Source organism: Rhinolophus ferrumequinum, chromosome 19 (assembly GCF_004115265.2).
Source record: "Rhinolophus ferrumequinum isolate MPI-CBG mRhiFer1 chromosome 19, mRhiFer1_v1.p, whole genome shotgun sequence".
Lineage (NCBI taxonomy): Eukaryota > Metazoa > Chordata > Mammalia > Chiroptera > Rhinolophidae > Rhinolophus > Rhinolophus ferrumequinum.
In genome coordinates, this window is record NC_046302.1 from 21446263 (window position 1) to 21462278 (window position 16016).

Consider the following 16016-nt stretch of genomic DNA (forward strand, 5'->3'; position numbering starts at 1 on the left):
GCTTTCACAGATCATCAAATTACTGGTATTGTAAGAGTTATGTGCTAGAATACACATTGGACTCGATGATAGAAAACCTGCCTTTGAATAGTGGTATGCTGCTTTATGGCTATGTGACTTGAGCAAATGACAAACTCTCCAAGCCTCAGGGTTTCCCTGCAAAGTGGGAATAATAATACATTCTTTACTGGATTATTGTGGAGATTAAATGAGATAATCATGTGAAAGTATTATGTATAGTATGTTAATAGAAATTTAATAAATGTTTGCTATATTCAAATTAAAATGGTACATACTCTAAATGTGTATTTTAGAAACAAAAAATTTCAAAGATTTCATGGGCTGTGTGGTGAAGGATATGTTTTTAAAAACCTTATTAAACACACCTTTATATGGCACATCCTAATAACTTCAGAAGAACCATAATGTTTACTAGGTCAATTAACCATACTTTTAAAAATTGCTAATATATTTTCATATGATATTGAATACTTTGTATTCTTTTCCACACAGGATTTTAATCCTTTTTTTTTTTTTTGCCCTCAATATTGTTTGACTGTTGTTATTTTTTATTTTTATTTATTTTTTTTTTACTCTACAGAAAATTAGCACAAACAAGCAAAGAAACATTGCTTGGTACTGTGTTTTGTTTTTTCATGGAACTGAAGCCAAATTAAATAGATTACAACAAGAGAGGTTTAGGATATATGAAAGAATAATCTTTTTAACCTCCTTAATCTCTATCAATCTGGCTTCCACCTTCATTAGTCTACCATAAAAAAATGCTTTTGTTGTTGTTATTTACTGGTGGAAAGAAATCTAGAGATCTTTGAGAACACTCATCTTCTCAGTCTCTCTGTTGTATCTAGTGTGTGAATTGCTCCCTCTGGAAATGGGTGACAGGATATTATTTTTGAAAGAGTAGCCACTGTTTTGTTTTGCTTTGTTTTCCTCCAAGTTTCTCCTTTTCTTTTCCCAGACGGTCCTCACACCACTGTCCTGGTTATTGGCCTGGGTTTATGGTCTCAGAGGAGGGGTATGACAGGGTATGAAACAGAAAGAAGACTGAATCTCTGGCTTTTTTTTTTTTTTTTAATTCCAAAAGCTTTGGAGAATTTAGAGGATTGGGACAGACATGAAGCATCAGATTAAGAGAATCAGGTATTTTCCCTTGGATCGAGATAAAGACTCCCTTGGTCTAGGGTAAAGAGGAAAGCTATAGGGAAGCAGATGAGAGAAAAGAGTTCAGTGAATGTTAAAGATCGGGGCTTGGCAAATGTGAGGACCAAACTCTGCACCCTCCTTCCTGGTAGGTCCCCCTTCCCCCTACACACAGTAAGACCCCAGAGAGGGCGTGGCTGCCTGCCATCTCTAAGTTGGTGAAGTCATAAGGAGCCCTGCAGAGATTCTTGTGCTCCCTCATTAAGCAAAAAAATTCGTGATGGAAGCTTCCCAGTTGGAAGAGGAACTCTAAGCAGTAATGGAAATACTACAGTGACGACCACTTGGTGCAATGGCCCATAATCAAATGAGAAAGAGGACATATCTCTCAAGGGATACATGAGTCCAATCCTATAAGCCCCTTGGAGCTTAGCAAATTCCAGAAAGGAGGTGAGAATCCCAAGCTGGGCAAAATAAAATTCCTGACTCATTTTGCAGAATGGATTTGAACCCCTGGAAGTTAATTTGAATTATACGATAATAAGATTACACTTCTTTTACAACTTGCTAGTGGACTACAGTTAATGTCTACTTTATGTTGTCATCTCCTAGTACTGTGTAGTCCTTTTGTGTTCTGACTAATCTTCATCCAGAGTCACTATGTGGATCCAAATCCACTCAATTAAGGTTCAGGTTCATGGTACATGTTCAAAAATAGCTTTGGATGGAAAAATCTCTATATAGCATTTACATATAGATTCCAGCAGGCTTTTTCCTTCAATCCTCACCCCGTCTCCATCCACAGCTCTCACTAGATAGCCCGTGTTTCAGGACTGTGTGTGTACTCGGTACTGTGCTGAGCACAGAGAATACAGCAACCCACAGGACAGATGTGGCCTCATGGAGATTATGGTCTAATGAGAGGGACAGATACCTAAAAAGGTAATTGCACAAACATTATACTGCAGTGAATATGTATTGTTAAGTACAATGGGAGCATATAACAAGAGAACATAACCACATGGAATTATAGTCCACATAGTGACTATGGATGCAGAATAGAGCACAAAAGCACTACATAGGAGTAAGAGACTACAACATAAAGTAGACATTAACTGTAGCCCACTGACAAGTTATAAAACAGGTGTAATTTTATTAATGTATAAGTTAGAAGTCTCCCTGAAGAAGTGGCATTTAAGGTGAAATATGAAGAACGAGTTGAAATTAGGCAGGCTAAGACAGAATAGGTGTGTGTGGGGTGGGAGGAGGAGGTTAGTGTTTGAGGCATAGAGAATGCCATAAACAAAGGCCTTAGACGTCAAAGGACCATGGCATCCAACTTACGTGGAGGAGGCCAGTGTGTCCAGAACGTACAAAAGTAGCATGGAGTGAGTGACACTGGAGTGATGAGCAGGGGCCAAATCATGCTGCCACCACAGGCCGTGTTAAACACAGCAAACGGGAATACTAGGAGCAAAAGAAAACTATCAAAGAGTTCTACACAGGGGAGTGGCATGAACAGATCTGCAATTGAACTGAGCACAACTGCAGTGAGATATCATTTGCATCTAATATGCTGAGAAAAATTAAACAATAAGACAATGTCCAGGGTTGGTGAGGATGTGGCAAATAAGTACCATCTTATACTGTTGGAGTAAATGTAAATTGATGCCTTTTTTTTGAAGAGCAATTTAGAAATGCATATCAAAAATGTAAATGACCAAGCAGCTCCACTATACTATGAACATATTCTCAAAATGCAACTAGTTAAATGTATAACAAGGGTCAACAAAGTATCATCTTTAATATCAAAAATTTCAACAAGAACTAGAAACAATCTAAATGTCCATTAGTAGAGGACTGGCTAAACAAATCATGATTCAATCATATAATGAAATATTATGATATTAACAATACATTGTAGATATATTTGGATTGATATGGAAAAGTTTACAGATATTTAGGTCTGTGTAGGATGAGTTCATTTGTATACAGTAAGTCCTCTCTTACCATGGTTGATACGTTCTGCCACTTGAAGTGAAATGACTTATAACGAAATCATTTTATCATAGGCTAATTGACATAAACAAGAGTTAAATTCCTATAACATCTGATCAACCTTATAACAAAATGATATTGAATGAAACAATGTTATTCTAGGACTTGCTATACATATTTAATGGCAGTTACATATGAACAGGGATTATAAATTAGGGGTTTTCAATGGAAGGAAGTGACACAAGAAACTACTAACTTGATTACCTTTGGGGAGAGAAACCACAGGTTAAATAAATGAGAGAACTTCATTTTTGATTTTGTTTGGTTTGACTTCTTTTACAATGTACATGGTCTCAGACACAGTTTGTTGCCTTTCTTCCACCCATTTCCCACTTCATCTTTGTGAACAGAAACCGGATGTCTCAGGGCTGGTGAACAAATCCCCAACTCAGGAATAAATTGTGTGTACTCCAAGGAAGTCAAGGTAATCTCATTTGCATTGCCAATTTGAGGGTGGGTGGTGACCCATGTCTCACTTAGGAGATGGGAGGTCAGATCTCCTGGGGGCCTCCAGGAGAGCTTGCCTCAATCATAGGAAGACCCTAGAAGACCTTGGCCCTTCTTAGGGTGACACCAACCCTGAGGATCCAAAGGGCAGAGCTTTATCAGAGAGAAGAACCTGTACCACCAGTGAATTTTTTGAGCTTCTATTTATGGCAGCTATTGAATCCCTTTTTGGACCTCTTGTCATGAGAAATAATAAATTTTATTATTGTTTAAGCCATTGAATTAGTCATCATTATTTGGAATCAAAGTTATCTTATTTGATATAACATTTTCAATGAATTGATGCACCAAGGATATACTTCATGGAGTAAGAATTGGAAGGGGCAGGAGGAAGCTTTGAATGGCTCAGCTGGCAATAGCAATAACTGCAACCTTAGGGACGATGACGAGATGAAGAGAAGGGCGTGGGTTTAAGATCTAAGTTCTTACTGCTTCTCTCCTTTCCACTTTACCCTTTTCTAAATTAGTTAGTTTAAATTCTCAAGTCTTTGCACACACACACACCCTAATTCATGGATTTGAAATGATTTATGGAAAAACAAAGGGGCAATAAACCCAACTGATCACTAGAAGATAAAAGCAGGACCAAGACATAAAAGGGAAGACAAAAATTAAATTAAAAAAAAATCCTCACTGGATTTTTTTTTTTATAGATAAACTACAGCAATTGAGAACCTATCCTGGTTCTGGGGTTCAAATTTATCCATGTAGTTACTAATTCACACTTACTTCCATCCTTCTAAGGAGAAAGGCAAATCCTTAGTCCTTCACACAACCAGTATCTCTATTGTGCTCTTGACAAATATAATATTGCATATTAATTAGAACTGAAAACTTAAAAAAATAAATTGAATAGAGGATTGATTTCTCTATTTCATTATTTAATTATTTAATTATTTCATTATTTCATTATCCGTGATTTCATTATTTAGTCACTAATTATGCTTTTTGTGTTCCAGGTTAATCAAGGAATTAACTGATAGATGTTTAAGTAAAAGCCTACTGTGTGCAATTGTGGTATGATAAAAAAAATTTATTTAGTTTTTGAAAAATAAATAAATAAGGAAAAAAATGAGAAGTGAAATGAGACTGACCTGTTCCAACAATGTTTGGTGGAACCAAAGAAAATAATCACCAACTTCAAAATTACAGTCACTCACTTGTTTAAAACCAAGAGAAGATTTGTTTTTATCTTTGTGTTAAGTAAAACTACAAAGGAAAAATAACTATGTCACTGCCACTCTGAACTGCCAGACACAGGAATATCATCTGGGCAAGAAAGAGGAAGGATGTCTCTAGGTCTCCTACAAACTGCCCCCACAGACACACGTGCTCTATGCCTTTGTAAGCATATCAGTAGGAGCCTCAGAGTTTCATATTTTATCAAGCCACATGTAGGTAGAGTGTGGGGAGGTGGGGAGGAGGAAGGAAAAGAAAGCTGACTCATGGCCCCAGAAGTTTCCTTGTACTTCCACATTCATGTTACATTCTACAACCTCAATGGCCATTTTGTGTTGTTGTTTGTGCTAGACTGTTTCTCTACAGATGAGATGAACAGGTATGTTTATACCATGAGTACTGTATGATAAACCTCCGGGGTGTACTTCAGGGGAACTCCACAGGAGTAATATATTGTTAGTGAACTCTTATCTAGAAGATCAAATTCTTAATCACTGATCTACACTTGAAGCTCTCATTTTCCTCGATAAATTTCCAAAACACTTAACTGTCAGCTAGCTTATGTGGCGATTTCCTAGCTTTTTAGCTCTTTGGGTACATGGTTTTTTTTGTTTTGTTTTTGCTTTTTTTGTGTTTTTTTTTTTTTTTTAATGAGTGCTTTCCTTAGGGAATTAATTATTACCTTGAAGAGTATATTCATATAGTTCCATCAAGATATCTTTAAAATTATCAAATTCCTGACAGACATGCTATGCAGCTTTTAAAAATCATATAATGTATGTCTGGATTTTTTCCACGTCTATTGAATCAGAAAATTTTTATTTTAGCATATGAGACATTCTGTCTTGTTTTCTTCTCTCTTTGTTAAATGCAGAAATCAAGCTCACTGGCTGCTAATATGCAATGGGCATGTGCCAGTGCACACAGATTCATTACAGTTCTGTGTGAGAAGAGATCTATGTCAGGGGAAGAAAGGAGCTCCGTGGCTGTGGACAGCCATCACTGCATGGGCATTTGTTAGGTGTAGAGGAGTCTCATTATAGACCATTTTGTTTGCAGTTTATAGAGCTTTTGGAAACCTGATAATCATGCGATACCTCCTTGAGAAAAAATGGCACTACCCCAGTTGCCATATTTACATAAGGCAACATAGTTAAATAATAGAAAAGTTGTAACCTCTAAGAGAGCAACAGCCGCAATCCTGATGGAGGCTACTTTTCATCCTTAACTCAGCAGATCAGACCTTATTGTGGTACGCATTGCATAAAACGACATGAAGCCTAATATCGGACGCTTTGAATTGTATGCAGTCACCAAAGTTTAGGAGAGAGCAACAGAGGGACCTCTACCTCACATTCTTCTACTTAAAATTTGGAGTTGTGTGAATACATCTGAAAAAGTCTGGAAAGGAACCTCAACAGTCATCCTATGCTCTGAGGTGAAAGGCAGGGTCCTGCAGTAATTCCTCATGGGCTTGTTGTGGGGAGAGGTCTTCAGATTGAATCTGCAGGACATTGCTTACTACTAGTATGATTTCAGGCCAGCAATCTCACCTCTGATGGTCAGTTTTCTCAACTATCAATATCTAGGCATTGTAGCCAAACCTAAACGGAGATTCAGCATCAGAGGGCTGTCACACTGAGTTTCGGGGCTGGTCCCCTCCTCCTCAGATGTTTGTTTGCATAAGTTAATTTGCTTGAGGGAGAGGAGACCTGTGAGGAAGAAGTTTTATGTCTGAAAATATGATATTGAAAGGATGGGAACTGGAGTAAGTCATCTTCCTCAGTCAACGTGAGGTAAGAAAGGCTACAGGCTGATGCTGAGGCAGTTGTTTTCAAAAGGGATTTTTTTTTTCTTCTACGCTTGGAGAACAAGCAGAGCCTGAAGCACCAAATGTCAACAGAAAGTTGAGGAGAAAAATAACCTTTCCATTTCTGCAAGCGTGTAATGGGTCTTCAACAGAGTAGAGGACTGAAGAAAATCTGATATTATTTAGCAACATGGGGATGTGTAACATTAGAGCACCAGGAAAGGCACTTTAGGCAGAGAAACCATGTTCCCAAGAAGGGCTGTGGCAGCAGGGGGGTGGCAAGGGGCCTTCTCTAGGTGGCTGGCTGGCAGAGAGTACCTCTCAAATCCAGAAGCAGGAGAATATGAGTGGATGACCACGGAGAAATGCCTCCAAGTATCCCCAAAGGCCAGTGTAAGAAGAGCACTGAAGACCTCAATAATGCTCGCAGGGAGTCCAAACCGATGACCTATAGGTATTAATATCACCATGATCTCATTCATACTTACAGGCTAATGGGATCTTGAGACATTCAGATGTCATGTAGTGATGAGGATGATGGTACTATTCCCTCCAGCAGTCTTAGTAAGGATTAATGAGACAACATATATGAAAATGTTAGCACAATGCCCGTATGTAGTAAGCACTCTGCTAATTTCCTTTCCAAGCTTGACCTTTATGAGACTTTTTTAAAGATCAGTATAGAATATGCATTCTTTCTATGATTCTATACCATAGAAGATAATATGTGCTTAATTTTTTCATATTACCGAAAGATAAACAGAAATAAATGAATTACTTTCTAATTTAGAAGGTCCTTGTTATTTTACATAGGCATCAAGTAGTTTGGAAACAAATAAGTGAAACATTTGGGACTTTAGAGGATCTTTCAGTTCATTAAAACTGTAATATATGAAAGAAATGCTTAGTGGTTTTGGAAATGCTTAGTTTGCATGGGTTACTATATAAGCCCTAAAGAAGATGGTTAAAAGGTAAAGTGGGAACAAAAAGGAATACTCTCTAAGCCCACATACACACACTAAAGGCTTGATATAAGGAAAACTCTATGACATTATATTCTCTTTATTATATTTCACTAGATTCTTGTTAGACTTAGAAAAACAATCTCACCTTTTATGGGCTGCCATACTATAACACTATTTAGGCTGATTTCAAGGTCATCAATGAGTTTTAATTCTCCCCAAAAGTCTTTTTTACACTAGATTTCTAGTGCTTGAAAATTTTCCAATAGAATGAACACTTTTAGATTAGGGAAGGGATGGCAAATTTCTTACCCCCTGCATTTGTATGTGCAGACATCACTAATCGATCACTGTTCTTTTTGGTTTGTCACCTTCTCAACACAGGGCTGTAGGCCACCACTTACAATCAAAGGAATTAAAGTCAGTTTTCTCAATCTGCCTAAGGCTTTGCTCTTTATGAAATGCAAACATTTGAAAAAGAGTAAAAATTTGAGTTATCAATCATTGACAACTAAATGTTAAAAGGAAAAATTGAAAGTAGCACTGGCATTTGGGGAGATAATTCAATGGCTCTGGAATAGGGGGAGGATAGACAGAAGAATCTGGGAACTCCCTGAAGATATACTTCACCTACTTAACAATTTTGCCTAAGGCCAGTGCTGCCAAAAGGACCAGTTCTCTCTAGGGCATCTATTTCAGCCATTTACCATCAAATGAAACTTACAACTGGCATATAAATTCTCAGGCCAAGGGCATTTTATTTTTTTAAATTTTAAAATACTTGTTGGGTAAACTACTTAAAAAATTCAAGACCCATAAAAGAATCCCAGAAGCAGAAAAAACAATGCAGAAGAAGGTGAGTGAGGTGTAGCTTATTATAGAAGGTGCTGTTGTCTGTATATTGTGCATTCATAGGTGATCTTGAGCACATACTTGCAAATTACTGTATACTTTTACAGTTACCAATCCTCTGCAGCACACTTGCAAGCCAACAGGTAAGGGAAAACAAACTGAAATACATTTAAAAGTAAATTATGGAACTTGAGCTTATGGCCAAGATGGAATAACAGAGACTGGATATTCTTTCCCACTAGAAACAACCAAAAAAATAATAAAATATATGAAGCAACTATTTGTGAAACAGTGGACATCAGGCAATAAAGGACAGTGATGCTGACAAAGGGGAAATCAATGAGGTGAACCTAAGGCCTCCCCAACTTACTGCCCTGAGTGAGTTTCCAAGCCCTGGTGTAGGAAAAGGGAACCCAGAATACTTCCAACATTGATGAGACAGACCTGAGAGTCCAGAAAGAATAAGGTAACTCTAGTTTACAAGACAGAGTACTGGAGAGGAGAGAGCTACACGTTTTTTGTTGTATAATTCTTTGTTGTGGGGGCTGTCCTATATATTGTAGGATATATCAGCATCCCTGGCTTCTACCTGCTAGATGTCAATAGCACTCGTCTCCTCTCCACCCTTCAGTCATGACAATCAAAAATGTCTCTTGGGCCGGCCCAGTGTCTCAAGCGGTTGGAGCTCCGCGCTCCTAACTCTGAAGGCTGCCGGTTGGATTCCCATATGGGCCAGTGGGCTCTCAACCACAAGGTTGCCGGTTCAACTCCCGCAAGGGATGGTGGGCTGCGCCCCCTGCAACTAGCAACAGCAACTGGACCTGGAGCTGAGCTGCGCCCTCCACAACTAAGACTGAAAGGACAACAAATTGAAGCTGAAGGGCACCCTCCACAACTAAGATTGAAAGGACAACAACTTGACTTGGAGAAAAAAGTCCTGGAAGTACACACTGTTCCCCAATAAAAGTCCTGTTCCCCTTCGCGCCCCCCCCCCAAAAAAAAGTTAAAAAAAAATGTCTCTAGACATTGCCAAATGTCTCTTGAGAGGCAAACTTGCCCCAACTGAGAAGTATCAGATTAAAGGATACAGTGCCCACTGCTTGCACAGGGCTGGGAATAGAGCTTCCCACCAGCCAGAATGGAAAACCTCAAGATCCATAGAACATTGAGTTGAGTACACAAAAGTGTCTTGCCCTAGTAGTGAGGAATAATTAGCCCTAGACTGAGCACTGCTCAATCTTAAAAGTAAGAACTGAGCAGAATCAAACTATTTACAAGCAATTTAGCTGCATTCCAGAATAAAGCTTGAAAATATTTTAGGAATACAAAAATAGCTAATACCCGACAAGGTAAAATTCACAATGCCTGGAATCAAGTAAAAAATTACCAGTCATGGAAAGAAGCAGGAAAATACAACACATAATGAGGAAACCAATTAGTCAAAACCAACTCAGAACTGACACAGATACTAGAAGTAGTAGATAAGAATATTGAAATAGTTATTATATTTGTATTTTATATGATCAAAAAGTTAGGTGGAGACATAGAAGATATAAAAAAAAGACCCAACTCAAACTTTAAAAGATGAATATTATAAAGTACAAGATTAAAAACTACAATTTTTAATTTGTGGCAGAACTCAGAGAGGAAAAGATTAGTAAGTGTAATGACATAGTAATAAAAAAAGAGAGGAAGAACATTTAAAAAAAATAAACAGAGCTTCAGTGAGTTTAGGAAAACTTCAAGTGGCCTCTTATGCATGTATTGAAATCTCCAGAGAAGAAGAGAGATTGGGGAATAAACCCACAGATCCGAAATGCTCAATGAGTCCTAAGCAGAAAAAAAAAAAACAAGTAAAATACACCAAGGTGCATCATATCAAATGTTCAAAACTGGTAGTAAAGAGAAAATCATAAAGAGGAACAAATACGGATGAAAACAGATTTCACATTAGAAATGATATAAGTGAAAATATAATACATATCTCATATTGGAGTGACACCTTTAATGTACTGAAAGAAAATATTGTCAACCTAGAATTCTATACCCAGCAAAAATATCTTCCAAAAGCAAAGCTGAAATAATGACATTTTCAGAAATACAAAAACTAAGAATTCTTCACCAGCACACCCACATTATGAGATATTAAAATAAATATTTTAAGCAGAAGGAAATTTTGCTGTATAGAAATGTAAATCTATAGAGTGGAATGAAGACCACTGGATATGGTAAATACATGGTAAACATATAAACATTTTTTCTTACTATTTAAATCTCTTTAACAGATAATTAAATGTTGGGTTTTATAATATATTTAATGTAAAATGTGTAGCATCAATACCATAAACTTGGAAGGGGAGGAGTAGAAATACACTCTTGTAAGGTTGTTAAAATATACATGAAGTGGTCGAATATCACTAAAGGAAGATGATATATAGGATAAACCCTAAAGCAATAACTAATGAAATGAGTTGTACCTAATAAGCCTAAGTATCTCCTGAGAGGAGATAAATTGAATTTAAAAATTCAATTATTACCAGTGAAGCCAGAAAAAGAGTAAAAATGAACAAAGATAAGATTAAAATAAAAATGACATCACTACACAAATATTAAAAGAGCTAAACTTAAAAAGACTGATCATTCCAAATGTTGATGAGAATGTATAAGAAACTGGAATTCTTCTACACTGCTGGTGGGAATGTACAATTGCACAACCACTTTACAGTTAGTAAAGAAACTAACTGTTAGAAAACAGTTAGTCAGCATCTTAAAAAATTAAACGTACAATAAACTGTTCCACTCTGAGATATTTAAATGTTCATAGCAGCTTATAATATCAAACAACTGGAAATAATCTTATTGTCCATCACCTAGTGAATGGATTAAAAAAACAAAACTCTGCTTTACCCACATACTAGTGAGTATATGTCACAACTCAACGATAAAAAATAAATGGCCTAGTGATACACACAACATGAATGAATCTCAAAATAATTATACTGATTGAGAGAACCCAAACATTAGAGTGCAGCGTATGACTCCATTTATTTAAAAATCTAGAAAATAAAACTAATGTTTAGTGACAGAAAGCAGATCGCTAGTTGTTGGGGGATTGAAGGTGGGTAGGGAAGTGTGGGACGGAAGGGGTTACAGGAGGAAACTTTTGTGGGACATGAATATGTTCATTATCTTGATCGTGGGTATATGAACTTTTAAAAACACATCAAATTGTACACTTTAGATATATGTAGTTTATTATGATCAATTTAATTTAACCTCAATAAAGCTGTTTAAAAATGGAAATTATAAGAAGAATTTTTAGGCAACATCATAAAAGATTATACTTGACCTTGATATTGGAATGGAGGTCAATGTCTCACATTTATGAAGTGATCTTGTTATAGTCACATAATTCTCTTGTTCTCCATTCCTAACTTATAAAGTCACATAGCTGATTTGGTGATCTCTAGTGTCTTTTATAACTCCAAAATTTAATCACAGATAAAAGCTAATAGAAGGGAGGTTGAATGATGAAATGGAATCATGCTGACCTGGGTTCGAATTTCAGCTCTATCACTCATTACTTGTATGAGCTGAGATTAATAATTTAACCTCTCTAAATTGTTAGAGAGTAAGTTCCATGAGGAAAGAACTGTGTTGGTTATTCACTCTTGTAAGCCATAGTCTGATATAGACAGTGGCATATAAATAAATGTCTTCTTTTTCTGCAAAATTAAAATAGTAAGCCTACTTGTAGAAGAGACTGTTAATGCTCCCCAACCTCCATATCCTATTCTCCCAATTCTACATTTACTTCAGCCCGGGAAGACAGCTTCAGGCATGCTTCCTACCTCAAGCACAGTAAAGGCACCCTCGGTACCGTTTCCCCGAAAATAAGACCTAGCCAGAAAATCAGCTCTAATGCATATTTTGGAGCAAAAATTAATATAAGACCAGGTCTTACATAATATAATATAATATAATATAATATAATATAATATAATATAATATAATATAATATAATACCGGGTCTCATATTAATTTTTGCTCCAAAAGACACATTAGAGCTGATTGTCTGGCTGGGTCTTATTTTTGGGGAAACATGGTAGGGAAACAGTGTTCTCAAGAAGGGCTCTGGTAGCAGGGGCAGGGACTGGCTGTGCCTAAGTCTTTCTCAGGCACCACTAGAGCTTCTTGGCCTCAGAGGAAGTTAATGCCCTGACGGCCACCCTTAAGCAATGAGGATGGGAGGCAGTGGGTAAATGTCCCAGCCTCCCAGATCTCCAGTGGGACAATTCTTAGGCCTATTCCACACAGTTCCTCAGTTTCCAGTGGGATTGAGCCCCAGTTGCTTGCAGTGGGACTCTATTTATTTCATATCCTTTACTGGCTTTTCTCCTTTTATTTGTATTATTTTTCCAGTACTTCACTCATGTGTCCTGGGAACACCTCCTAAATGAACTCCCTGTGTCTATGTCTAAGGCAGAATTAGGGTCTGTCTTTGGAGGAACCCAAACTAAAACACTATCTATGATGGTTAGTTTTATGTCAACTTGACTGGACCAAGAGATGCCCAGAGAGCTGGTAAAACATTATTTCTGGGTGTCTCTGTGAGGGGGTTTCTGGAAGAAATTAGCATTTGAATCAGCAGTATGAGTCGGCATCATCCAATCTGTTTAGGGCTCAAACAGAACAAAAAGGCAGAGGAAGGATGATATTGCTCTCTGCTTGACCTAGGACATCCTAGGTTTTCTCCCGCCCTTGGACATGAGCACTTCTGGTTCTCAGGCCTTTGGATTTGGACTGGAACTACACCACTGGCTTTCCTGGTCCTCCAGCTTACAGATGGCAGACTGTGGGACTTAGCCTCCTTAATCATGTGAGCCAATCCCTCATAATAAATCTCTTTCTATATATCTACACGTATCCTATTGTTTCTATTTCTCTGGAGAACCTGACTAATACACTGTCTCTTGTGGATCTTGTAGGGATTAAGTAGGACATGTCAAGTACTTTGCCTACTTCTTGGTGAGTTGTTGTTTTAATGCTCGTTCTTTCAGAACCTGAAAGTGACTATGCTAACTTTGAGTTCATGAGTAAGGAGAAAGGGAAGTCTGTGTGAGGAAGAACATGTACCCGAGAATGTATAAAAGTAAAATGGATACAATCCAAAGGTAGATAATTGCTATGGGCTGAATTGTGTCCCCCCTGCCTCACCAAACTCAATTCATACGTTGAAGACATAACCCCCAATGTCACTATTTGGAGACAGAGTCTTTAGAAAGTAATTAAGGTTAAACGAGGTCATAAGTGTAGAATACAAAATCCATCAGAACTGGTGGTCTTATAAGAAGAGGAAGATCTCTCTCTCTCTCCTTGAGAGTGTAAAGGAAAGAACAGGTAAGGATACAGGGAAAAGGTGGCCATCTACTAGCTAAGAAGTGCTCTCACCAGAAACTGAGTTTTCTGACCACAAGGTGATCAGCACGTTGATCATGGGCGTCCACTCTCCAGAACTATAAGAAAATAAATGTCTTTTAAGCCACTAAATCTGGTATTTTATGGCAGCCTGAGCAGACCAATATTAATACAATAATGTACCTTAAACACTAGAAAGCAAAATATAAACCCAACTCAATAAGAATGGGAATTTTCCAAAGCTAAAATTTTGATTCTATTATTACTATTCAAGTGAATAAGAAAAGTTGAAACTGTCTAAATCAAAGCAAACCAAACAAAACAGAATCAACATGCAGAGTTGCCAGATTCAGCAAATAAATTGCAAAATGCTCAAATTTGAATTTCAGAAAAACAATGGATTTTTTGCGGAATGTGTATAAGTATGTCCCAAATATCGCATAGGGCATATTTATACTAAAAATTATTTGCTGTTTATCTGAAATTAAAATTCAATTGGACATTCTGTATTTTATCTGGCAAACTTATCAATGTGATAATATAGTAAGCTCTCTGAAGAGCTCAAGTATTTTTTAAAAAGTTGTATACAAAGGAGGAAAAAATGGAGGATTGATTTTTAAAGCACAGTGGTTTAACTTGCAAAAATTTTATGAGGAAGGCTAAAACCCAGACTGAGCTGAGGCTCACAAAACAAACTACAGACAAGAACAAATTCTTTAAAGCTCAAGAAAAACAGGGTGGGTATTGGCCCACTACAGGAAAAAGGTGGTATAAAGTTAGCACATGACAGGAGGCAGCTACTGAACTTTCATTATGCCGTGTATTATTCACCATGGAAAATGGATCTACACACACACACACACACACACACACACACACACACACTAACACACAAACACACAAAGTCACCAGATGCTAAAGCTAGTCAGTTGTCAGTCAGAGATAATATATCTCAACAACTTCAACACACTCAGATTTATCACAAATTCCTAAAATACACTGAAGATATGATCATACAGATTGCTCTAAGAAATCATAGACAATGGGAGAGATGCCGGAAAATTAAAGACAGGTAAGTGTTTCTATTTTCAGAAAGAGGAAACAAGTGGACATTTTTGATCTTATTGAGTGGGAATTTCAATGACTAGAAAAATTTCTAAGGTGGATTACTAAGGAACAAGTCAGGTCAAATGAATTTTATTTTCTTTCTTGTTAGGATTATTATTAGATTTATGCATCATGAGAATACTATAATGACAATGCACCTAGATTTCAACAAAGGCATTTAATGAATATTTTTCATGATAACCTTATGGACAACAGAGAAATGTGGGAATCAGTTTTTGTGACTTTGAACTTAGATCCCACTTAACTGTGTTAATAATGTCTCAAATGAAGTTATGTTTATCAGATTTTCTATTACACAAAGCTAAGAGGAATAGTGTATTAATTGGATTCTTTTGGTGGCAAGTAAACAAACTCATTGTGAAATAACTTAAATAGGAATTAATTCTAAAGGGATGAAGCATATAGCAGAGCTTCAGAATGACTAAGACTGAAGAAAGGCTATACAGCACAGCGGTTATCAGTGCAGACTCTGAATTCCAGCTCTATACAACTTTGGGCAAGTCACTTCTCTGTGCCTCAGTTTCCTCATCCATAAAATGGAAATAATAATAATACCTAACTCAAAGGTTGTTATTAGAATCAAATGAGTTAAAATACATATACATACGTATGTATATATAATACACCTATATACATATACATACATATGTATATATAATACACCTATATACATATACATACGTATGTATATATAATACACATACATATACAATACCTTTGGTTCCTGGTGATAGTAAGCACCTGTTCTTCCTTCTTTCAGAGAGGCTTCCTATTTCTGGAATACACCTGATGAAGTAAAAATGGTGTCTGCTACCTCCTGAGTCCATTACCTTACAGACCAGGTTCAACTTTGTTAATCTTTGGGAAGTGGACTTGATTTTGTTTGTATCTGGTGCCTTCTCAAGACCAATCCATTGTGGTCAAGAGATAAATTCATTGAT